Genomic DNA, 25,520 nt, shown 5'->3' with positions numbered 1-25,520 from the left:
CCGAACTGAGAACCAAATGATGCTGAACTGAGAACCTTACTCCAAGATTCAGTAAGAAAGAAACATAAATAAGATAAAGAAAGAAATATTGAATGAGAAACATACTGAATGAGATACATAAATAAGATAAAGAAAGAAAATCTAGGACCTTCGCCATCCAAATAAAGCTTAAAAGTTCATGTCTTGGAGGTGGCATAGTGAAATGAAAGATAAAGAAAAGCAAATGATCAAATGCAGCTCAATAAAACTCATCCTAGGAAGATACGTTGAAGCAGCAGGCCTTTAGGACAATTCCGATGAGTTTCAAATCGACCACGAAACTGATCTCCACCCTTCTGAACCACCTTTTATGGCCCTCCATGGCCTAACACCAACATATCCCGCAGAAATCCCAAGGAAGAGATAGAGAATGATCATCCCCGTCAACAGCATGCCCTGCGACGCAGGGGACATGAAGCCAAGAGCAGCGAATACAATCATCACGGCTGCAATACGTGTAATTTGCACTCCATCACCAACCATGACACAAAGTAGCTTCAAGCATGTTGGCTCCCTAAAAACATCACCCCACGACAAGTTTCCAGCCTGATAGCTACTCAGTCATTTGAGCTTGAGACTCTTCATCCAGTTCCTCATATCTAGTAAGGTCCCTCCTCACAGTCCTCAAGAATATTGCAAAGAGTATTCCAGCCGGAAAGAATATAGCCATCAAAGAGTTCATAATTGAGAACCAGTGAAACTTGTCACCCTCCGTCCTGAGATATGCATCCCACCTCGAGGGCCATCTGACATCACTTTTCACAAATACGACTTCATAGGTGAATGAGATCTTCCCTTGTTCCTGAATTGCTTGGGACTTGTCAAGCTCCAATGAGCAGTCCACCGGATCAACTTTATCATACATGCTAAGCTTTGACATAGCAGTTGTATCTCTCTTCACACTGCATGGAAAAACGTCAAACCCAACAATCTCATACCTGGACATCTTCTTCATTTCAGTCTCTGAGATCTTCCATCCCTTCTACCCCTGTGCTAATTATCTCTGCACGGTTCCCTTCATACTCATGGACCAAGACCTTAAACTTCAAGTGATTGATGATATAATATTCAGAACTACCAGCCGGAGTGTAGCCAATAGGAAACCCTGTCCATTGAAAGGTGACCCCATTCTGTTCAGTGAATCTCCTAACATGAAGGTTGTCAAAAATCATGTTCGCCTGATACAGATTGTGCGTCCTCTGCTTCAGGAGCTTCACCTCACGTTCATTCAACGGGCTTGTGGTGCAGAGGTAAAAGGATTCATTGGCGTTGACATGTAGTTGGTAAGGGGAGTTATCAATCTAATCCCCCATGAGAAGCTCGCCCAAATTCTCCGCACTCTTCTTGATCCCTCCCTGCGGTTGGCAGTAGGGAAGGCTGTAGAACGAGGTGAGAGAATTCACTTTAAACGATATCATTTCACCTTAAGAATACGTATGCAAATAACTCCCCGGCAGGTAAAACGCGTTGCTCAGCCCCAAATTTAGGATCACAATCAAGAAAGCAAGGATGAAGATGGAAGACCTCAAAAAGATGGAATTTGGAGCCATCGAGGCGCACCAATCAGTGAGATCCTTTCAATCTCGATCTTTTTTGCAGTAACCTGCGATCAAATTCAAAGATGCGATTTTTTCTGTTCACGCAACGGATCAGCGGGTTCAAACACCCATTGAGGCATGAAGACGTTGCCAATCTAATCCACACAATACAAATCCAAAACAAATGGGCAATAGAACACAAAGCCGAACATTATCATGACTTGCTTCGCATCAAAAGGAATAGGAAACAACCAAGGAGATCATTCCAGGCATATCTTACGAGGTTGTTGAACAGAAAAACCCTGAAATCCCTGGATTAGCACCGAGCGAAGTGAAAGGATCTGGGGATAAAGAAGAGCTTTACCAATCGAATTGGGCCAATGGGGAGAGGAGATCTGCAGGGAGAGAGGAAGAAGGCGAAGAAGCGCTTCCAACGGATCTCCATTGTTCTCGAGAGCTCGCGACGCAAAACCGTCGAGGGACGAACCACGTCCGAGTTGACCCAAGACAGTTAGATATTAGTGCGGCACTAATCTTGATAGCTTCATCTGGACCGCTCATTGGAGTCATTGGGGGCGCATCCAGCCGTTCAGAGTGTAAGCATATATGGGACTTGGACCAGTCCCCGTTGGTGGACCCTTTCCTTAATCCAACGGTTGAGATTAATAGAAGTGAGATGGACCATATCCATCTTCAACTTGGGAAGTACACGCCCCACACCGTCGAGCAAATCACACTCGGGGACAGATTTCTTTTGCGGGGTTCATCGGAGTTGTTCCTCTAATGATAGAAACGCTGCTCCCCAACGACCGACGTCCACACACTCCCACGTGATCATCACGTGCATTTTGTCCTCCTCGCTCGTCGGCTCCATGCGACCGCCTCGTCCTCCGGGCCACCTTTACACGTCATCCTCCCTACGTCGCCAATGCATAAGCCATCGTGATGACTCCACGTGGCGGAAGCAACGTATGATCTCATCCCTCATAAAACAGTACACACAGTTCTCAGGAAAGCATTGGTTCGAATTGTAAGGTCTTGCTTTTGTGGACGAAAAACGCACCCGACTTAGCATGCCAACAGCAGGATGCGCCACGTGGCATCGTCCTGCTTCTTTGTTTTCTTAATATTAATTTTATTGTTATTATTGTTATTTCTCCGGAGGGTCCAAGGCTTTCTCGGCTCGAGAAAGGGAGCCCGCCACCGGAAAAAGTTCGTGGCCGAGGTTTCTCGTCCCTTCGTCGAGAAAGGGAGACGGCCACCGGCCCCTCCCGCCACTCTCCTTTCCTGCTCGCCGTTGCCGTCGGAACTTCGAGGAAGCGAGCCAAGACTTCTTTCCCTCTTTCTCTCTCTCGTTCCCGTCTCCACCCGTTCGTCTCCATTAAGATTCGTGTCGGATCCGGATTTGAGATGTAGGAGAGTCAGTGCGAAGATGCATTGCCGGCGTTGGTGATGCCTCATGGCGGTCGCCTGAGGTGGGTTCCGGTCTCCAGGGTTCCCGTCTTCGATCTCTCAGGTGATGACGATTCCTTGCTTGCTGTCTGGTGGGCAAAGGCTTGATGGAACCGATCCGTGATTTGGTGGGTTCTTGATACTTGATGGCGATGCAGGTCATGGCGAGTGATGAGGTACTTCTTGCGCCAAATTGAGCGTCTGGTCGGAGACATGGAAGGAGGAGTCTTGCTTTTCGTGGATGACTTGAAGTCCAGCTGATCCACGTCGTGCCCCTTTTTCTGCCCTCGGCTTCTTGGGTTTGAGATTAGAGCATGGAAGGGAGTTCTTCCGGAGAAGAGCTGGTCGTCGTGAAGGTCCAGGGGACTGCCGATGCCTCTTCTTCATTACCTTTTGTTTCTTGTTAGCTGGATGCTTACGAGGGTTCGTTCCGATGTAGACAAGGAAGCCTTATACCATTACAAAGCAAAGGGAGAGGTGGACTGAGGAGGAGCACAGCCGCTTTCTCGAAGCGCTGAAGCTCTACGGCAGGGACTGGCAGCGCATTGAAGGTTTGTTGATCAAAGTCAACTCGTGATTCAACTTTACCCCGGTCAATTGTGCTCTGTCAGTTGGATACATACTTCTCCCCCTTAAAGACTTAGTTTGAAGCATGAGTGATACAATGTACTGGAATTGTTTGATACTTGATAGAAGCATGGAGTATTGATTTGTCGGAACATAATAGAGTTACACTTATGTTAACCATACTTCTCATCTTCTTAGTTTATTATGCTTGTGACAGAGCATATTGATACTAAGACGGCCGTGCAAATTAGAAGCCATGCACAAAAGTTCTTCACCAAGGTCAGTTTTCTTTTGTTTGTAGAAATCCAGGTATGGAGCTCTACCAACTCTATGTGCTTGATGCTTGAATCAACTTATTGGATTTCCTTTTAATGTTTTATTGAGGTTAGCTTTGTTGATTCGGAGTAGTTGTTGGCAATACATACATACACGAGTGTAACATAGTCCCAAAAAAATAATTCTAACTTGAACCAATATTAGTAAATATCTGTCATAACAACTTGCAGAGTGGATAATGAAGGTTTATTGGCTTTCAAATGCAAGTATGACCATGGCATATCATCGTAGTGCTGGAGTAAGGACACAAATGGTTTTTTGCAGAAATATTTTTAGATTATCACTACCGAAACATCCATCATGTGCAGAAGTATTTCTATACAATTCACTCAATAATATCCATCTTCTATGCAGTCATTGGGATGTCATAGTCTATTTATCTTCTTAATTAACTGTGTCATTAATTTGACATATCCTATCAGAGTAAGAAACATTATCCTCAATGCAATTTTTATCTTTGTCATAGGGGGCGTGATGCTTCTAAAAATATTTTCATCTAGTAACAATATGATAGTATATGGATTTGCAAAGGTGAAATTCTGGGAGAGATGTAGTAATAGACAAGAAAAAGGTTTCATTCTGAAGGCTAGGGGAACCTCTTGCTTGTGTAATTGAAGCAGCAAGATTAGGCTGCCAAAGAGGGTAATACTAGAAGAATGTTCAGCTATGGCGATGCATTATGCATCAACCTAGTAAAATTATGCCCAACAACTTGGAGTTCTTTCAACCATCTGAAATCCATCTTAATTTCACGGCCAAATTGAGATTTATGTTTGCAATCAGAAATCAAGTGATAGATCAAGTTACCACAAGGCCATGTAAATCCTTAAATAATTTGAGCTAAGACTAGGAGGAATACAATAGCTCAGTTGTTTTTTCCCATTCAATTTAGCATTCAATCACTATGAAAAAAGTTTTAATGAATTGAAGTCAGCTAGTGAGTAGTGAAGGGGGCAACCAATGGTGTACTATGTGAAAGTAGACGATTATGCTCAAAGAATACTAGATTCTATCATGAAGTAAGTGTTGTGATGTTAATTTGGTAACACAACAATCTTCTAATATTATCTTATCACCACAATTGAAAACTTCTGCACAATTATTGGACCTAAAAAATGGAAATGCATGAATATCAGCCGATGCGGGGGTTGGTAATTTCAAATCAACGTAACTAGATAGCTAGTTCTTTATAATCAGAGTCCTAATAATTGGCTCCAGAGTTTGAAAATCATACTGTATATGCCTTAAAACAAGTCAAATTACAGCTTGAAAAGGAAGCTCTTGAGTGATAGGACGTATTTTGGCCCTATGTGACGCATCATCGTACACCTCCATAACTACGGGGTGCACGCCACGTTAAAACTCCAACAGTGTTACTATGCGGCCTGAACACCCCAAGAGCTAGGGGAGATGCCGTTTGCTATTAGGGCAGTGTCGTCTGACGACGCTTAAGCACCCCCGAAGATGCCATCTCGTCAGAGAGGTTCTTCCGCCCCCAGAGTCAATAGCCATGCTAGACTCGGGCTCGACCAATTCCCGCACTCAGGTATAAATACCCCCGGGCCCGACCGGACAAGGGGAGGAGAAAGAAGGGAGGAAAGATTCGGGACGAATTTAACTTGCTCATCGGAGGGGCTAAAGTTGGGAGTTATCCGACGAGGACATTTTTGCAGGGAGGCGGTCGCCACCAAGCCACGAATGCCTTCTTCCCACAGACGGCGCTCGGTACGTAGGGGAGGGTGACCTAATGAGTCAGACCCGTCGAGTGTTAGCCTGCACCTCTCATCTCCAGGAGGCTTCCACATCAGAAGGAGGAACTCCAACAATCCAAGGGGAAGAGAGGGCGCGCCTTCCCACAAACAATGCTCGTATCGATCGACCTTGGAGTGTCCACCCGTAACGAGGCTCAAGCAGACCTTGCCACCTCAACCGGCACCCGACGTGTTTGAAGGGCGCAACCACTCCATCAACTCAATAGTTCCACCAGAGGTTCCCAATGTCGGCAGGTGAGCCTAGCCGTGCTGACTCGTCAGTCACGGTATGTTTGTTCACTAACATTTTGGTTCTAAAAGGAGAGCCCATGTCGTAGGAATAGCTGGCACGAACTCGCCCTGGGAGGGAGCTCCCGACCGACCTCCCTTCCGTCGAGCCAGAAGGATAGGCCCTCTCTGCCCCTATGGATGGAAGGATAACGACTTCAACGCCTAATCGTTACTGGCGTCTGTTCAATGACCCGGGACTATCGCCCTCGGGGCTTGCCCCGAGGGGCCCGGCTGTGATGCCCGAGGCGTTCCTTAGCCAAGCAAGTATAGACCATGGCGGGCATGATGCAGATGCTCACCCCGGTCATTCCCTAAATTGAGTAGCTAGCAACCCCCCCCGACCGATCCAGCCCGACAACCCCCGACTAGGGAACGACTCGAGATCAGAGAGGCCTGTGGGCGAGCGATGGACCCGAGCGGTCCTTCCAAGCAAAATGCACTTGCCCCTTGCCAAGCCATGTTATCTCACCTGGAGATCGATATCATATCATCTGACTCGACGGACGACTCGCTTAGAGCCCAGCTATCATGGGTTAACTAGCGCCTGGATGCTTTCCAGCGCGAGCTTCGGAGGTTGCATAATGAGACCGGCGAGTGTGCCTCGGACGGGTCCCCTTTTACCCAGGAAGTACTAGATAAACCAGTGCCCCTCAACTTTAGGTTCCCAATATTGGAAACATATGATGGAGGCTCCGATCCCATGGCGTCTCTGTATTTCGGGCCCAGATGGCCCTCTATGGCGCCTCCGATGCACTGATGTGCCAAGCATTTCCAACCACTCTAAGGGGGTCGGCACGGACGTGGTTTAGTCAGCTACGCCAAGCTTCGGTCTCGTCCTTCGACTAGCTGGCCGAGGAATTTGAGCAAAATTTCCTCGCTAGGGCGCGACCCAACCCACTATGGCCACCTTGCTCGCACTGTCCCAGCGCGAGGACGAGTCACTCTCTCAGTTTGTGGCACGGTTCGCCGTCGACATCCGGAGTTTCCTGGATGCTCATCCTTCTCTAATCTTGCAGGCTTTTCTGATGTGTTTGAAGCCTTCAAGGTTCTTTTGGTCGCTGATCAAGAAATCGCTGGCGACCATCTCCGAGATGCTCCAACGCGCCAACTTGTATGTTGCCGCCGAGGCTTTAGTGGCAGGGAGGCGCGTGGAAGGCAAGAAGCCGAGGATGGAGCTGTCTCGAGGAATGGCCTCGGCAGTCCCGACATCTTCCCGCCGAGGGCCCAACCGACAAGAGTTACTACTCCCAAGAACCCCACCTCTCCCCCTAAACGCATCCCGCACTGAGATCTTCCTCTAGATCAAAGAGATGGGTCTCCTGCAGCAGCCTCGCCCTATTAAGGCTGCCCATAGAGGCCAATCTAAATACTATCGGTTCCACTGGGACCACGGCCACGACACGGAGGACTACCATGACCTCCGGAACTAGATGGAAGCACTTATTTGGAGAGGCCACCTCAGACGCTATCTCAAGTCCCAGGAGGAGACTCCATGCCCCAGAGGGCCCCCCGAGAGACAGATCGATGTCATCTCCAGCGGGCCGGTAGTCGACGACACTAGCACGATAGTAAGAAAGGCCTACATACGCAGCACGGTGGAGAAGCATCCCCGGCCTGAGCACGAGTCTACAATTACCTTTGGGGCGGGAGAGGTCGAGCGCTCCCACCATGACGACGCTTTGGTGATCTCCGTCCAAATTGCCAACGCCCGAGTCAAGAGGGTGATGGTTGATACGAGGAGTTCCACCGACGTCCTCTACTTCGACGCCTTCGGGAGGCTCGATTTGACCCAGGAAAATCTTACCCCTGCGATGTTAGCTCTTACAGGGTTCATCGGAGACTCCATCTCCCCGCTCAGAACCATAGTGCTCCCCGTCACTCTCGGGGAGGAACCAAGGGCGAAAATAGTGTTGAATCTCGTATTTTGATGATGACAACCAATTGATAATTGTGTTTATGTTTTAATCTACATTTTGAGTGATGCAGGATGCTTCGATCAGGATGAGATAATTAAAGCAGGAAAAATCATGTTTGGCCGGAGGAACATGTCAGAAGATTGGACGTCAGGCCAATGGATCGGTCGACGTATCGATAGAAGGCTTCGAACCATTGACTCGGGCATCAGGCCAAGAAGAGCGGGTATTGCACCAAGGATATCAGAGTTACGGAGTCAATTGGCTGATTGGGTAATAGGCTGTAGGAGAGGATGATACACCGAAGAATCGGACGAAGCGTCGAGGGACCAATGACATGCCGGACAACTTGATTAATGCTTAGTATTAATTGTCTATATCGAAGTTTGTTTTACATGTGCAGGATTAACTACGATTGAAGTAAGACATACAGCAGGAGTTACACCGAAATCAAGACCATGATCACGTTGGGGATTCGAGAGTTCGACAGAAGTCCGGACGGTCGTCGGAGGTTCTATGGGAACAAATCCAAGAAGTCCAAGAGCTTGCTAAAGAAGCTCGTCGGAACTCGCCAAGTGGATCGTCGCAAGTCTAGGAGTTTGCCGGAAGTCTGTTGGAGCATCGCTGAGGGTTCGTCGGATGTTCGTCGGAAGTTCGTTGGAAGCTCGTTGGAAGAAGCGATTGACGCACTAGAGCAAGTTACAGTAAATGTCTTAAGAAATATCATAGTTAGCATGTAGATTAAGCTAGGAATGGGATGTGATCCCATTAACTTAATCTGGGGGCAATTGGGCCCTTGACAGACCCAAATTGGGCCGAATGGATCAGTCCATTCAGACCCAGATTTCCTGGCCGGCGGTGGCACCGCCTAGGAGCTCAGGAAAGCTGAGAGGTGCAACCGCCCAGGTCAGGCGGTGGTACCGCCTAGGCTTAGTCTCCGAGCGAGACTTGGCGGTGGTACCGCCCCTGTCAGGCGGTGATACCGCCTGAACTCAGTCTTCGAATGAGACTGGGCAGTGGTACCGCCTAAGCTCGATCTCCGAGAGGTAGTACCACCCAGTTATGGCGGTAGTATCGCTAGGACCCCGGAAATCCGAGAGATGATACATTTGAGCTCTAAATTCAAATCAGTTTGGGCCTATATAAACCCCACCCTTTCCTACATGAAAGGGCAACCAAAAGGCACCAAAAATCCAATCTTACTCTGTGATTTTTAGAGCTCAAAAGTGTTGTATAAGCTAAAAGTTCTCCTCCCTCTTTTCTTCCAAGTTTCAATCATTCAAGAGAGGAGTGAAAATTCTGTAAGGGTTGTCTCCTAAGCCCGTCAAAAGGAGTGAAACTGTAAAAGGGTGGTTGGCCTTCGCTTATTGAAGGAAGGCCTCTAGTGGACGTCAGTGACCTCATCAGAGGAGGAAGCCAAAAGTGGATGTAGGACAAGATTGACCGAACCACTCTAAAATTGCGGTGCTCTTTGGTTTGCGTTTCTTCTTGCTGCTTACCTTACTGCAAACCTTCATATGTGCTTTACTTCCTTATTACTTTTACTGCACTCCTTTACGAACTCGCTTTCAAGTTAAGTTTCTGAAAACAGTTTTACGTCGGAAATAATTTCATCATATGAATGTAGTTTTAATCGTCGAAAGTTTTTCGCTGCACTAATTCGCACCCCCTCTTAGTGCTCTTGATCCTAACAAATAGTAATGACCACCTTCATGGTGGTCGACCTACCATCGGCCTATAATATCATCCTCGGTTGCCCGACCCTCAATAGGATCCAAGCGATGGTCTCCACCTATCATAGAACCATCATGTTCCCAACCTCGGCAGGGATTAGGGAGGCTTGGAGGGACCCAAGGGAGTCGAGGCGATGCTACCTCACCGTAGTTGCTCTCCCGCCAATGCTTCTCCCAACCCCGGTTCCCGACCTTCGCGAGGCACCTATACCGCAAGTGACGTTGGAGCCCCCAAAACCGCTTATCAAGGTGCCCTTGAAGCGGGGCCAACTCGACCAAACCGTTAGAGTCAGGACTTCGCTCCCCGAAGCAGACCAGCTCCACCTTGTGGATTTCCTAAGGGAGAACGTCGACCTATTTGTGTGGTTCCTCGAAGAGATGCCTGGGATTGACTCGAAGGTGGCGCAACACCAGCTCAACGTTGACCCTGGGGCGCAACCGGTAAGGCAAAAGCTTCAAAGGTTTGCCCCCAACTGGTAGAGGGTGATTCAAGACGAGGTCGATCGCCTTATAAAGGCCAGGTTCATCGCTGATGTTAAGTACCCCTAGTGGTTATCTAATGTAGTCCTCGTCAAAAAGCCTAATGGAAGTTGGAGAATGTGTATTGATTATACCGATCTCAATCGAGCGTGCCCCAAAGATTGCTATCCGCTCCCCAGGATAGACCAGTTGGTCGATGCCACCGCCGGTCATGAACGCCTTACGTTCTTGGACACGTTCTCTGGCTACAACGAAATCCGGATGGTGGCCCAAGACCAAGAAGATACTGCCTTCGTCACCAACCAGGGGGCGTATTGTTACAAAGTAATGCCTTTTGGCCTGAAGAACGCCGCGCAACCTTCTAAAGGATGGTCGACAAGCTTTTTAAATACTAGCTCGGAAGAAACACGAAGGTGTACATAGATAACATGATTGTAAAAAGCAAGGTCGCAGGTACACACTTGGCCGACCTAGTGGAAACATTCCAAATCCTCAGACAGTTCAACTTGCATCTGAAACTAGCAAAGTGCATCTTCGGGGTCAACTCGGGAAAGTTCCTTGGCTTCATCATTCACCGACGAGGAATTGATGCCAACCCAGAGAAAGTTCGTGCCATCACTAAGATGCACTTCTCCCGCTCGGCCAAAGAAGTGCAGCGAATTGCCGGGAGGCTGGCTACGCTCAGTAGGTTCGTGTCACGCTTGAGCGATAAGAGCTTCCCTTTCTTTCGAGTTCTGCGATAGGCCAGCAGTTTCACTTGGACCTTGGAATGCGAAGAGGCCTTCGAGAAGTTGAAGGAATGTCTCGTCCGCTTGCCCCGACTCACCTTATCTAAACTGGGCGAGACCCTCGGCCTCTACCTAGTGGCCTCACCACAAGCTGTCAGTTCAGTGCTAGTTCGGGAGGTACCACCGATGCAACAGCTAATGCATTACGTCAGCCATGTCCTCGGAGGGCCCGAAATATAATACCCCCTGATCGAAAGGCTGGCTCTCGCCCTTATCCTGACAGCCCGGAAGTTACGACCCTACTTTCAGGCTCATACAATCAAAGTAGTCACTGACCAACCGCTGCGGTAGACCCTATCCAACTTCGACACATCGGGTCACATGCTATGGTGGTCGGTCGAGCTCAGCAAATTCGATATCCAGTACTCCCCCAGGACCGCCATTAAAGCTCAAGTGCTAGTCGATTTCATTTTCGAGTTGATGCCTGAGGATCAGGCTGCAGGGCGGCAAATTGGCCAGGGCGCGTGGACGTTGCATGTAGATGGCTCTTCCACTTCCGAGGGGGCCGAGGTCGGGTTCGTCCTCAGAAGTTGGTCGGGAGAGACCTATGAAAGGTCTCTCCAATTAAAGTTCTGGGCCACCAATAACGAAATTGAGTACGAGGCACTACTCCACGGTATGTGTCTCGCTCTGGAGTTACATGTGGGCGATCTTGAAGTCTTTAGTGACTCCCAACTGGTGACGGGACACATCAACGGGAGCTACGAAGCCCGAGACCCCACGATGATATCATACCTAATGGAGGTAAAGCGGCTAGCCCACTGTTTCGACCACTTTTCAGTCACAAGAATACCTCAGGCGCAGAACAAGCGGGCCAACGTTTTGGCCAAATCAGCCTCCACCTGCACCCCTGAGTCGGTCCCGGCCACTGAGTCCATGGTGGACCCGACAATACCGACTCACGAGGTCGCTGAAACAAATCTACCTCCGAATTGGATAGAAGAGATCCTCCGCTTCAAGGCGGGTGGGAAAGAGCCCAACGATCCCATGGCTGCAAGATGGCTGAGGCAAGCTCAAGCATAGTATTGCGTCATCGGTGGAAGATTGTACTGAAGGGCATTCGCTCAACCCCTCCTGCGCTGCCTCACGCCGTCGGAGGTTGAAGCCATCCTCGCCGAGCTCCATGTGGGAATATGTAGGGAGCATGTCGGGTGGTGGACCTTGGCCTTCAAGACCCTTCGGCAGGGGTACTACTGGCTGACCATGCGCCAGGATGCCATGACGTACACAAGGCAGTGCCCGTAGTGCCAGCGGCATGCCCGACTGCCACACCAGTTGACAGTCCCCCTAACCCCCATTGATGTGGCTTGCCCCTTTGCCCAATGGGAGCTCGATCTCCTTGGGCCTTTCCCTCTGGCATCGGGTCAACGATGTTTCCTCATAGTCGGGGTCGACTATTTCATAAAGTGGGTCGAGGCTGAATCGTTGGCCTCCATCAACGAGAGGCATGTTCAGAACTTCACATGGAGGAACATCATCACCCGATTCAGGATCCCGAGGGCTATCATCGTCGACAATGGGACCCAGTTCAACAATAGTAAGTTCATGGCATATTGCCAGTCCTATAGAATTCAGTTGAAGTTCAGCTTGGTTGCATACCCCTAGACCAACGGTCAGACCGAGGTGATGAACCGAGCAATAATTGAGGGCCTCAAGAAGAGAATCTCAAGCGCGTGCAGGGCCTAGGTGGACGAGCTCCCCAGCGTTCTATGGGCGATGCGAACAACCCTCAAAGCCGCCTCGGGAGAGTCCCTGTTCAGCCTAGCGTGCAGGACTGAAGTCGTTCTTCCGCTCGAGATGGTATTCCCGACCTTGCGCACCTCCCACTATGAGCGAAGGCACTTAGAGGAGGGACTACGGGCCAACCTGAACCTCCTCGAGGAGAGAAGAGCTGAGGCACACCTGCACACCCTGACATACAAGAAAGCGACTGCTTGGATATACAACCGGAGGGTCCGCCCGCGGCCTATTCAAGTCAGGGACCTCATCCTCCGAAAAGTAGAAGTGAGCGATCCGGCCCAAGCAAGGGGAAAACTTGCACCCAATTGGGAAGGCCCCTACTGAGTCTACGACATGGTGTGGGAAGGCACCTACCAGCTCGAAACAATGGAGGGGAACCCCCTCCCGAGGACGTGGAATGTCACGAACCTAAAGAAATTCTACCCTTGAAGGGGGAGGAGTTGGTCGGGACACCATAAAGGTATGGAGAGCCAGCACATACATGGTCAAAGGAGAAAAATAAGCCAGGATTCCCAAAATGAAGTCGATTCTTGATTGCAAAGTATGTACATATTCCGGTCGGGTGACCCGACCCCATGCCCGACTGGACAAAAAGAGAGGGAAGGAAAGACAAAACAAAAACAAAGGGAAGCAGCCCCTAGCCCAAGGGAGGAGTCGGCAACCCATCATCAAAAGGCACATTCGCCGACATGTTGACATTCTGGTCCATAGGGTCCTCGGCAAATGGATCCGATTACAGGTCCAGGTCCGGGAACTTCACCCGAAAATGAGCATAGGCCACCCGGAACCCGTACTCGTATGTGACCCGACCTAACCTCACCAAGCTGCGCTCGAACCTTGCGGATGCCTTGTACCCAGTGACCGCCTCCTCCACCCTTCCGGACAACCTCATACGCTCCTCCTTGAGCACCTCCTCAGTGGCCTAGGCCGCCGCCTTGGCAGCCTCAATGTCTTGGGAGAGGGATAGTAGCTCATCATCTAACGAATGGATGTGTAACCGGCTTTCATCAAGCTCGGCCTTCAAACGAGCCACCTCCCCCTCCAGCGCCGTGGCGCGCCCTTCGATCACGGCAACCGCCTCCGCACCCCCCTCAGCCCTTAGCTTCAGGTTCACCTTCCTGAGGGCGTCGTCAAGGTCCATTTGACGACCAAGCGGGCCCCCGACGTCCAGGACCCGGTTGATCAGCGCCATCCCGTAGTGTAGGCCCTGCATTATGTTAGGATCGAGAGCACTAAGAGGGGGGGGGGGGGGGGGGGGTGAATTAGTGCAGCGGAAATCTTTCAGCGATTAAAAACGAAAGCTGCGTTCGTTCGATAAAAACTATTTTGATGCAAAAGCCGATTCTAAGATTACTTATGATTAAGTGCAGTTTACGTTTTAAACACAGTTAGCGTCTAAACGCAGTTTGCGTCTAAATGCAAATTGCGTCTAAACTCAGATTGCGTATAAGCGTAGTTTGAGCAGAAGTATAAAGACAATGTGCTGCTATTGTACACCTCAAAAAGTAATTTGCAAAAAGCAGATTTACGTCTAAACGCAGATTTACGTCTTAAACGTAGATTTACGTCTGAACTTTGAAACTCGTTTGTATACTCGCAGAAGGCAGTATGCAGTTGAAATCAAGACGTAAACTGAAATCTGATGATTGTGCGAGGAAAGCCGATTTACGTCTAAATGCAGTTTTACGTCTAAATGTTGAAACTCGTTCGTAAAATTGCAGAAGACAGTTTGCAGTTATAAATAGAATCAAAATGTAAATGTAAACTGCAAAGAAACTCGTTCGTAAAAGCGCAGAAGACAGTTCGCAGTTATAAACAGATTCAAGACGTAAATGTAAGCTGCAATGTAAAGATCGTACGAAAACACCTTTTGACGTCTGAATGCAGATTCGGAAAGATTAGAATTTAGAAACTTGTTCGTAAAAAGCGCAGAGAGCAGTAGCTATGTAGGAGGTTTGCAGTAATGATAAAGTGCTCAAAATAAATGCAAACCAGAGATTTAGAGTGGTTTGGTCAGTCTTGACCTACTCCACTTTTGGCTTCCTCCACCGGCGAGGTCACCGACGTCAACTAGGGGCCTTCCTTCAATAGGCGAAGGCCAACTGCCCTTTTACAGTTTCTCTCCTTTTGACGGGCTCAGGAGACAACCCTTACAGATCCTTTCTCTCCTCTCTTTACAACTCAAGACTTGAAGAACAGAAAAGAGGAGAACTTTTGGACTTTACACAAATTTGAGCTCTTAGAATCACTGAAAAGATCAAGAATTCGGTGTAGATCTGTATCCCTTCAGTGCTGAATGGGTGGGGTATTTATAGGCCCTAACCCAATTCAAATTTGGAGCTCAAAACGATCAAATCCCGGAATTTCGGGATCAGGCGGTTGCACCTCTTGACTAGAGAGGTTGCACCGCCTGGCAGAGCTCGAAGACCGAGCTCAAGCGGTGCCACATCTTTGTCAGGGAGGTTGCACCGCCCAGTCTTGCTCGAAGACTGAGCTCAGGCGGTGCCACCTCTCTGTTAGGGAGGTTGCACCGCCCAGTCTTTCTCGAAGACTGAGCTCAGGCGGTGCCACCTCTCTGTTAGGGAGGTTGCACCGCCCAGTCTAGCTCGAAGACTGAGCTCAGGCGGTGCCACCTCCTGGCTGGGGAGGTTGCACCGCCTAGTCTCGCTGGGAGGCTTAGCCCAGGCAGTGCCACCTCTTGGCCTAGGCGGTTGCACCTCCTGGTGCAATCAGGGTCCGAATGGTTAGCTCCATTCGGCCCAATTTCATCTTTTCAGGGGCCCAATTGCCCCAAGATTAAGTTAATGGGATCACCTCCCATTTTCCAACTTAATCAATGTGCTAACTATGATTAAATCTAAGACAATTTCTGCAGCTTTGCTCTGATGCGTCAATCGCTTCTTCCAGCGAGTTTCCGGCGAACTTCCGTCGATCATCCGATGAACCCTCGGTGATTCTTCTGCGGACTTCCGGCAAACTCCTGGACTTTGCGACGATCCACTTGGCGAGTTCCGACGAGCTTCGCTTGGCAAGCTTCTGGACTTCTCGGATCTATTCTCGCAGAAGCTCCGACGACCGTCCGAACTTCCGTCGAACTCTCGAACTCCCAGCGTGATCATGAACTTGACTCCGGTGCAACTCCTGCTGCTTGTCTAAATTTCATCGTAGTTAATCCTGCACACTTATCTCAACACATAGATTAGACAACAAATGACAATTGACTTCATCATCAAAATCCGAGATTCAACACATTAAAGTCACTGTGAACATCCACAAAGCAAAAAGGTGAAGAAAAGGGAAGGCCATCACTTACTCGGACGAGTGACTTGGCCGCCCCCTCCACCAGCACCTCCGAGTTGGAGCTGTACAACTCCTTGGCCAATGAGGGGTGTAGTGCCCCTCGGATGAACTCTTGGGCGGTTGCTCCGTCAGCCCAAGGTCGGCTGTCGGCCTTCAAAGCCGACCATCGGGTGGCGAAAGGGTCTCCCGGCTCCTCGACCGGAAGGTCGGCCATTAGTTGGGCTTGAAATTGCCCGCCCTCAGGCTAGGAGAAGATGCGGCACATCTCTCGCACCGCCAAGGGGGATGTCGGCCCCCTCCTAGGAGGGTCGCCACCGGATGATCCGACCAGCCCCTTCCCCTTCTCACTCCCCATGCCCTCTCCCTAGATAGGGGTCCTGGATGATGCCAGGGGAGCGCTCGAGCGCGTGGCTCGATTGGCCAGTGTCTTCCGGACTGCCAGCTTTGTCCTCTTGGGAGGGCGCCCCATTGCTGGTGATGCCGGCGCCCTCTTTAGAGTCCCCTCCAACGGAACAATCTTGCCTCCAGAACCTTCCCCGTCTCGAGGTAGGGGTTTGGCGGCCTTGGTATTGGCCGTCCTCGTCATTGATCGTAAGTCCACCATTCCTGCAAAAACAGATAGCGATCAGACGGCATGGAATGAACAAATAAGTCGTTATATGCGAATAGCCATACCCCCGGTGGCGGGGCTTAGCTCAGCTCCAACCATCCACTCCTCGGTCATCTCTTTTATTACCTGAGAAGAGGACAGGATGCTCCTCAGATGGTCCACCAGCGTTGTGTCACTAGTAAGGAGCGACGAGAGGGCGTTATCAATGGACCGAATGGCCCACCCGGTACTGAAACCCTACTCTTGATCACAACTGATGAAGAAGAAGCGCCTCTTCCAACCTTTGTTATTGGAGGGTGCACCGCTAATCTTGAAACCGCTTCGAGTGGTCAGATAATATCTGCCTGGTCCCTTCCCCAAGCGAAAGCAAGTCAGGAAGAGAGGGTGGGATGGTTTAATCCCAACCTCCTGACACTCCCGGATGAACACCACTAAGTACCGCCAAGAGTTGGGTGATACTTGGGATGGGAAAATCTCCCAGAAGTAAAGGCAATCCCTAATGATGGGGTGCATCGGAAACCATAGGCCGGCTTCGAGCACCCCCACCGTCAGACCGAATCAGTTAGGGAACCGGTCGTATGGCCGCTGCCCCGGACAAGGAGCATGCAAGCGGTAATGCTCTGGGATGCGATAGTGGTCATGGAGCACTCTCAGGAAGTCCTCGGTGACCACCGAGTCTACATCATGCAAAGACTTCAGGGTCTCCAGCTCGACGGTGCCCTTAGAGATCCTTGGTGAAGTACTACCCGAGGATACGCTCACCACTTCATCACGAGAACTCGCCAAAGGAGAAGGAGAAGTCGGGGGAGAAGGAGAAGGAGTGGGAAGGGGGGATGAGAAGGAAGACGAAGATGAAGGTGAAGACATCTCGATCTCAAAGTCATAAGAAAGAAGCCCGGTCGTCGGGGACTAAAGTTGAACCAAAGAGAGCGGCGAGGTTGCAAGGAAGGAGCCAAAAGCACAAAACGAAAGATTGATCACAAGAGTGACGACAACCCACCCCTGCTAGGGGATATATGAAAGGCGCGACCCACAATAAGACGGCGATTAGGGCCTCTTGACGAGAGCAACAGCTGCGACATTTTGAGGCCCGTCACAACCCCTCGGATCCCCTAGATACGCCTGTTGAATCTCATATTTTGATGATGAAACCAATTGATAATTATGTTTATGTTTAACTGCATTTTGAGTGATGCAGGTCTACTCGATCAGGATTAGACAATTAACGCAGGAGGAATTGACGTTGCGCCGGAAGAGATCACGTCAGGATATTGGACGGCTGAATGCTTCGAATGTCAGGCATCGGGCCAAGGAGAGCGAAATTGCGCCAAGGATATCAGGGTTGTGGAGGTCAACCGCCGATTGGGCAACAAGCCGCAAGAGAGGACGATGCACCGAAGAAACGGACGAAGCGCCAACCAATGACGTGCCGGGCAACAGAATGTCAATTCGCGTTGTAATAATTATCTAGATCGGAGTTGAGTTTTGGTTTGTGTGTGCAGGATTAACTGCGATAACGATGAAGACATAAAGTGAAACAAAGTGCTGGAGTCAAGCGCGAAGGATTCGATGGGAGTTCGAGAGTTCGACAGAAGTCCGAAGGTTCGTCGAGAATGCTGCCAGACTAGCCGAGAATGAGTAGGGAGCTTGCCGAAGGGTTTTTCGGAAGCTCGCCGGAAGGTTCATTGGAAGTTCGCGGAGCTCACCGAGAAAGATCGGAGCTTACCGAAGAAGCTCGTTTGAACTCGCCAAGATCAAATCGTGAAGTCTAGGAGCTTGTCGGGAGTCCACAGAATGGTTTCCGGGAGTTTATCGGAAGACCGTCGGAAGTTCGCCGGAAGCTCGCCGGAAGAAGTCTTGACTTACAGACTTTGTAATAGCTTAGAAAATATCTTTAAATTCATAGTTAGCACGTTAATTAGGGTTAGGATTAGGTGTTAATCCTATAACCCAAGTAGGGGTCAATTTGGCCCGAGTTCGGACTGGTTTGGGCCAAGTTTGGAGCCCAACCAGTGAGCTGAATTGGCCTAGGCGGTGGTACCGCCTAGGCTGGGCGGTGACACCTCCTGGGCTGGGCGGTTGCACCGCCCAGCACCCGAGCACTGAGTGGTGGCACCGCTTGGCTGGGCGGTGGCACCGCCAGCATTGGGAACATAAGAGAATTCAAATTTTTGAAGCCCAAATTTGAATCCTCTTGAGGCCTATAAATACCCCTCAAGTCTCAGCTGAGAATATAACTTTTGAGAAGCATTTTGATTGAGAGAAAAGTCTTAGAAAGTCTTAGCAAGTCTTGTTTTCAATTTGCTAAAGAGTTCTCCTCTTTCTTTCTTACTGAAAATTTGCAAGAGGTTGAACTGCTTGTAAAAGGTTGTAAGAGGGGTATTTACCCTTCCATTTCAAGAGATTTGCTAGTGGAAGGTGGGAGCCTCATCGAAGAGGGGCCTCGCAAGTGGATGTAGGTCATTTGACCGAACCACTTTAAAATCGACGTAATCTCCGGTTTGCGTTTATGTTTATGCATTTATGTTTATGCAAACCTTTACTTTGCTAAGTTCACTGCCCTCATCTTATTACGTACGCTTTCAATGCAATTGAAACAGTTTCAAACGAAACATTATTTTTATCGTACGAAAGATTTTCTAAAACCGAAGTTTTAATCCGCTGCACTAATTCACCCCCCCCCCCCCCCCTCTTAGTGCCGCTCCGATCCTAACAATTGGTATCAGAGCCACATTTTTCTACCTTGGTTTAACACCCAAATAGAAATGGCTCTTTACAGCTTTCAAGAGGGTCACTCTCTCATTTGTCCTCCCTTTTTCAATGGGACGGACTACACTTATTGGAAAACTCGAATGAGAGTTGTCTTACTTTCTTTGGATTTGAATTTATGGCACATAGTCGAAAATGGATTTGAAATGGCTCTTCCAATGAACCAATGGAATGATTTGGAGAATAAGATGTTTTCTTTAAACGCAAAGGCTATGAATGCCTTATTTTGCGCTTTGGACAAAAATGAGTTCAATCGGGTTTCTGACAGGTATGACTCACGGCCAGCTCAATATTGAGCCTAGAGGGTCACACACATATGGTAGGCATTGCGATGAGTAGAGGTTCGGATATGAGATATCCGACGGAGCCCTTGTCTTATTGGATGCAGATCCAATACCCACTAGTGAAGGACCCATTAGGGTTTGACACGGGATCTCTATAAATAGGAGGGATTCACAGCCTCATAGGCTAGAGTCTTTGCTTGCCTTTCCTATTCTCCTCTCCCTCTCCACCTCAGAGTAGGCCTGGAGTTTTGAGGAGCATCGTCGCAACCCTGCTGTGTGGATCACCGCTAGAGAGGAGGACGCTTGACCTCCTTCACCCTCTCCTAAGGATCTGTAAGGAAACAGGGATATACGATCTCCCTAGGTAACACAATCTCTATACGCAGTTTTGTGTTTTACGGATTTTGCGCACCAATCTTCGCACGACGACGAACATCTTTTTGGGAATCGGGGATTTTTTGTTTTCTTGTTCTTCCGCTGCGCATATGATGTCACCCCCCATAATTTCCCAACAGTGGTATCAGAGCCAGGTTGTTCGTGCGAATGATTGGTTTTGAACTGCGTGTGTTGCGTTTAGAAAGAATATTGACGTCAAAATCGTTGACGCAAAAGCGAGAAAGGCAGCAATAGTTGCTACCCTCGATCTACGTGCGTGCAGCGCAGGGGCTGCGTCTACAACAGCCGGCCGGCGGCCTGCTTGCAGTAGGCTTGCTGCCGGCGGGGCTGGCAACCCACGGGCAGAGGCGCTGCAGGGCAGTGGCGCTTGACGCTGAAAGGAAGCAGCGCCTGCCGCCGCAGGGCAACGACGCGCGACGCCTGTCGCCGCTGCTCCTGCGGGCGAAACCCCCCCCCTACAGGGGCGGCCGCTCGGCGGGACAGCACCGCCTGCGGAGGCAGCGACGCCCGAAGGGGGAGCCCACCTGCGGCGACAGCGCCGCCAGCGAGCGTGTCGCCTGCAGGCGAGGGCAGCGCCCTCTCCCCGCCGCACCGGCCGCCGCCGGCAGGGTGGCGGCGGCGGCAGCAGCGAAAAGGGGAAAGGGTATTAGGGTTTTCTGGGCAAAATATAGTTTTGCCCCTCGGAATTTGAGAAATTCCAGTCTCTATCTTTTGTCCAAATTACGAAAATACCCTTAGGAATTGAGAAATTCCCTACATGTTCCTGATTTCAGAAAAATATTAATTAATTAAAAGGTTTAGTTGATTATTATTTTTATTATTATCTAGTAGTCCCACATGATGATGATTATTTATACATGTGATGTATGATGTGTGGACGGATGATCATGGATCGTGTGATGTGTGTACTTGTGATTATTATTATTGAGGTCTGCGAACCTCCATTATATTTCTCGTTTATTGTCGCGCCTGCATACCTATGATTAAGTTGTAATCACATGAGGAGGCGCAGCGGGAGCGTGGATGTGATAGCGGGACCCACGAGACGGACGATCGTGATGCATGGAGATGCATCAAGATGTCGACGGAACCGACGAGGACGAGATGGACGATCACAGGGCATGGAGATGCACCGTTGCACACATAGATCTTGATGTGAGTGATTAGGCCTACTAGCTCGGGCCTAATCATATTAGGTTGTGGTCCATGATCATCTGATGTGATTGCTTATACACATACTAGATATGTATATATATTTGCATGCGATGTAGATATATATTAAATATGTATATGTGTGACATGTCATATTAGGAGACCAAATTATAGAAACATCTCTCGATAATATTAAGTCGGTAAACGTGAGGCAATTAGATTGACCCACGTGGCCTTCCATCGTTATGAGTAGGAACCGATTCCCGGTGTAGGTTGAGTTGGTCGAGTCCCTCGAGACTCACCTATATCGCGATTCGCTATCTTGCTTACGACATAGAGATGTCACCGGTGACCTGAGGGCATGGTATGCTTGGTCGAGTCCCTCGAGGGTATATCATCAAATCAGACTCATCTTGTAACGAAGGTGTTGACTTAACCGAGCATCATGGTTGGTCGAGTCCCTCGAGGCCATGGTGATTCGGAGGCCGAACAGGACGGGAATCACAAGGAGTTGTGATCGGCAAGAGTTGCCTACCTTTTAGGCTTAGTGTGATTGGTCGAGTCCCTCGAGGTTACACTAAGACGCTGATTGGATCCTGATCCCCACTAGAAGTCTGCCGGAGACTTCCGTTTCACGTGCTGAGGGTGTCGCGTGACTCGTTAGTAAAATAGTGGGAGCATATTAAGATAGAAGTCCATATCTTGATAGTTTATTTCTTGCAAAATCTGCATGTTATTCATTTCTGCTACATCTTTATTTTCAGAAAATGTCGCTTTCAAATCCCTTACGTGGCATACTTGATGTCAACCGCCTCACTGGTCCAAATTATACGGATTGGCTCCGTAACTTGAGAATTGTTCTCACAGCGGAGAAAATCGTGTACGTCCTTGATACAGTGATCCCTACGCCCGAAGAAGTGGCAAGCGAGGATAAGATCGCTCGCTACGTGAAGTACATTGATGACTCCACTCTTGCTCAGTGCTATATGTTGGGCTCTATGACTCCAGAGTTACAGAGACAACATGAAAAGATGGATGCCAGATCCATTCTCCTACATGTCCGTAAATTGTTTGAGGAACAGGGAAGGACTCAACGATATGAGATATCCAAGAGCCTTTTCCGCGCTAAGATGACTGAGGGGACACCGGTTCAGAACCATGTCCTAAAGATGATTGAGTGGATAGAGAAACTCACAGGTCTAGGAATGGTCCTAGAGGATAACTTGTGTGTGGACATTGTGCTTCAGTCCCTACCATATTCCTTTTCACAGTTCATAATGAATTTTAATATGAACAAGCTTGAGGTGACTCTCCGAGAGCTCCTCAATATGTTGAGGGAGGCAGAGAGTACTATTAAGAAAGAGAAGCCAGTTCTCTACACTAGTGAGACCAGAAAGAAAAGGAAAGCAGAAAGGTCCCTTAAGAAGGGAAAGGGCAAGGGCAAACAAGGTAAAGCAAAGGTTGCTAAGAAAGACCCAGCAAAGGACAAAGGCCAGTGCTTCCACTGTGGTAAAGATGGGCATTGGAAGAGAAACTGCAAAGAGTACCTTGCAGAAAGGGCGAAACAAAAGCTTGATGAAGCTTTAGGTACATTCATAATCAGTCTCCATTTGTCAGACTCTTATGATAACACATGGGTATTGGATACCGGTAGTGCTTATCATATATGCAATTCGTTGCAGGTTCTGGCAAGGCCTAGGAGACTAGAGAGAGGCGAGATGGACCTCAAGATGGGTAATGGAGCAAAAGTTGCTGTATTAGCTGTTGGAGAGGTCGCCCTACATCTACCTAGTGGAGCTTTTATTGCATTAGATGCATGTTGTTTTGTTCCTTCTATTATCAAAAACATTATCTCCATTTCATGTTTAACAGTTAGTGGATATAAATTTGTTTTTGAGAACAATGGTTGTTCGATATTATTAGATGATAAGATCATCACGAAAGGAACATTGCATAATGGTTTATTTATGTTAGACACCACTCCACATATCATGAATGTAAATGTGTCCAAAAGGAAACGAGATGAGTTGAATAGTGCATACCTGTGGCATTGTAGGCTAGGTCACATCCATGAAAGAAGGATTCAAAAGTTGCTAAATGATGGATATCTAGATCCATTCGACTATATGTCTTATGCAACTTGTGAGCCTTGCATTCGTGGAAAATTGACCAACTCTCTATTTAGTGGAACTGGAGAGAGAGCCACTGAGTTGTTGGAACTCATACATAGTGATGTATGTGGACCCATGTCAACTCATGCCATTGGAGGTTACTCCTACTTCATTATATTTACTGATGATTTCTCAAGGTATGGATATGTGTACTTAATGAAGTACAAGTCCGAGGCCTTTGAGAAATTCAGAGAGTATAAGAATGAGGTGGAGAACCAGACTAGAAAGAGTATCAAAACTCTTCGATCAGATCGAGGAGGTGAATACTTAAGTACAGAGTTTACTCAGTTCCTCAAGGACCATGGGATATTATCCCAATGGACACCTCCTTATACACCTCAGCTCAATGGTGTCTCTGAAAGGAGAAATCGTACATTATTAGATATGGTACGGTCCATGATGAGTTTCGCTGACCTACCCATCTCATTCTGGGGATATGCCCTCGAAACCGCAGCTTACCTTCTGAACAGAGTTCCAACTAAGTCGGTAGTGTCTACACCATATGAGATATGGAAAGAGAAGAAGCCTGATCTTAAGGTTGTTAAGATTTGGGGTTGCCCTGCCCATGTTAGAAGACACAACCCCGATAAGTTAGAATCAAGGACAGAGCGATGCAAATTTGTGGGATACCCCAAGGAAACTTGTGGGTATTATTTCTATCATCTCGAGGACCAAAAGGTCTTTGTAGCTAAGAGAGCAGTGTTCCTTGAGAAGGAACACATTCTTGGCGGAGACAGTGGGAGAATGATAGAGTTGAGCGAAGTTAGAGAACCAAGCTCAAGCACCACTCTACAGCCCGAGTCTGTTCAGGTACCTAATACACAAGTTTCAAATTTACGCAGGTCTGATAGAGTATCTCATCCTCCTGAGAGATACGTGGGATATATTAGAGGAGAGGATGCTGAGGATATTGATCCTCAGACCTACGAGGAGGCTATTATGAGTATAGACTCCGGGAAGTGGCAAGAAGCCATGAATTCTGAGATGGATTCTATGTACTCCAATAAGGTTTGAAACCTAGTTAATGCGCCCGAAGGTATTGTACCCATCGGTTGCAAATGGATCTTTAAGAAAAAGATTGGAGTAGATGGAAAGGTAGAGACCTATAAAGCAAGGCTAGTGGCTAAAGGGTATCGTCAAAGGCAAGGTGTTGACTACGACGAAACCTTCTCACCCGTAGCAATGCTAAAATCCATCAGAATTCTATTGGCTATTGTAGCACACTATGATTATGAGATCTGGCAGATGGATGTGAAAACCGCATTCCTCAATGGGAACCTCGAGGAGGAGGTGTATATGATGCAACTTGAGGGATTCGTGTCTAAGAACTGCCCAGATAAGGTGTGTAGGTTGCTTAAATCCATTTATGGACTAAAGCAAGCTTCTCGAAGTTGGAACATAAGATTTGATGAGTCAATCAGATCTTATGACTTCGTTAAGAACGAAGATGAGCCTTGTGTATACAGGAAGGTAAGTGGGAGCGCTATCACCTTTTTGGTGTTATATGTGGATGACATCCTCATCATTGGGAATGACGTAGGAATGCTATCTACAGTAAAGACTTGGTTATCTAGACACTTCTCCATAAAGGACTTAGGGGAAGCATCCTATATCTTGGGGATTAGAATCTATAGAGATAGATCCAAGAGGATGCTTGGCTTGTCCTAGTCCAGGTACATAGAAACCATTGTCAAAAGGTTTGGCATTGAAAATTCTAAGAAAGGGCGAACATGGATATGATACCTTATGCCTCAGCAATATGGTATATCATGTATGTCATGCTATGTACTAGGCCTGATATAGCGCATGCTCTGAGTGTCACGAGCAGGTATCAGGCGGATCCAGGCTTGGAGCACTAGAAAGCAGTAAAGTGTATCCTTAAGTACTTGAGAAGGACTAAGGATCTTTTACTAGTATATGGAGGTAATAGCCTTAAGGTTGAAGGCTTCACTGACTCAAGTTTTGAGTCTGATGTCGATGATAGCAAGTCGAATTCAGGGTATGTGTACACCTTGAATGGAGGAGCAGTGTGCTGGAAGAGTTCCAAGCAAGATACCACTGCTGACTCGACCACAGAGGCGGAGTACATTGCTGCATCAGATGCAGCAAAGGAGGGAGTCTGGGTGAAGAAGTTCATCACAGGTTTGGGAGTCGATACAGATAGCGACAAGTCGACTTCCTTATATTGCGACAACTATGGGGTGATTACT

General features: G+C 48.4%; 2 pseudogenes; one reads left to right on the top strand and one right to left on the bottom strand.

The window, feature by feature from the left end:
* Positions 1 to 20: 20 nt before the first annotated feature.
* On the bottom strand, positions 21 to 2,050 carry LOC135643064 (transmembrane 9 superfamily member 12-like; annotated as a pseudogene).
* Positions 2,051 to 2,751: 701 nt separating this feature from the next.
* Positions 2,752 to 25,520, top strand: part of LOC135642897 (protein CCA1-like) — a 47,469-nt pseudogene continuing 24,700 nt past the window's right edge.

The sequence above is a fragment of the Musa acuminata genome, chromosome BXJ3-7 (assembly GCF_036884655.1).
Source record: "Musa acuminata AAA Group cultivar baxijiao chromosome BXJ3-7, Cavendish_Baxijiao_AAA, whole genome shotgun sequence".
NCBI lineage: Eukaryota > Viridiplantae > Streptophyta > Magnoliopsida > Zingiberales > Musaceae > Musa > Musa acuminata.
The sequence above is the reverse complement of the archived record's forward strand: the minus strand, read 5'-3'. Positions and strand labels throughout refer to the sequence as shown.